The following is a 369-nucleotide window of genomic DNA, read 5'->3' on the forward strand; positions in this document are numbered from 1 at the left end:
CTTCAAATCAGTTTTATTTGCAAAATGCCGCCCTTTCCTATCAATTGTTTTCCCATTATTTATTTAACAATCCTCGAATATTTGAGAGATGTTGTAAATGTTTTGTAATTTTCAAAAACTCCATAGATTGTCTCTAAGTTCTTCAGAAAACCTCATAATTGTCTTGAATTTTTGGAAAACTCCCGAATTATCTTACATTTGGGAAAAAAATTGAGAGTTCTGATTTTTTTGGAAACCTGCAACCTTCCTCGAAGTTTCTTTAATTCATTCCCTATTCACCCCCTTAGAGATGGATTTTGTAACGAAGCTGAAACACGTATTTATCAATTTCTAACAATCTCTTGATGAGTGCTCACATAAAAGATAAAA

General features: G+C 31.7%; 1 protein-coding gene across 1 annotated transcript in view; it reads left to right on the forward strand.

The window, feature by feature from the left end:
* The window catches only part of LOC107041361 (glycogen [starch] synthase), a 15,375-nt gene that overhangs the window by 4,793 nt on the left and 10,213 nt on the right, over nt 1-369 (forward strand). The window lies entirely within an intron of this gene.

Source organism: Diachasma alloeum, unplaced genomic scaffold (genome assembly GCF_001412515.2).
Source record: "Diachasma alloeum isolate Michigan unplaced genomic scaffold, Dall2.0 Dall_scaffold_00363, whole genome shotgun sequence".
Taxonomy (NCBI): domain Eukaryota; kingdom Metazoa; phylum Arthropoda; class Insecta; order Hymenoptera; family Braconidae; genus Diachasma; species Diachasma alloeum.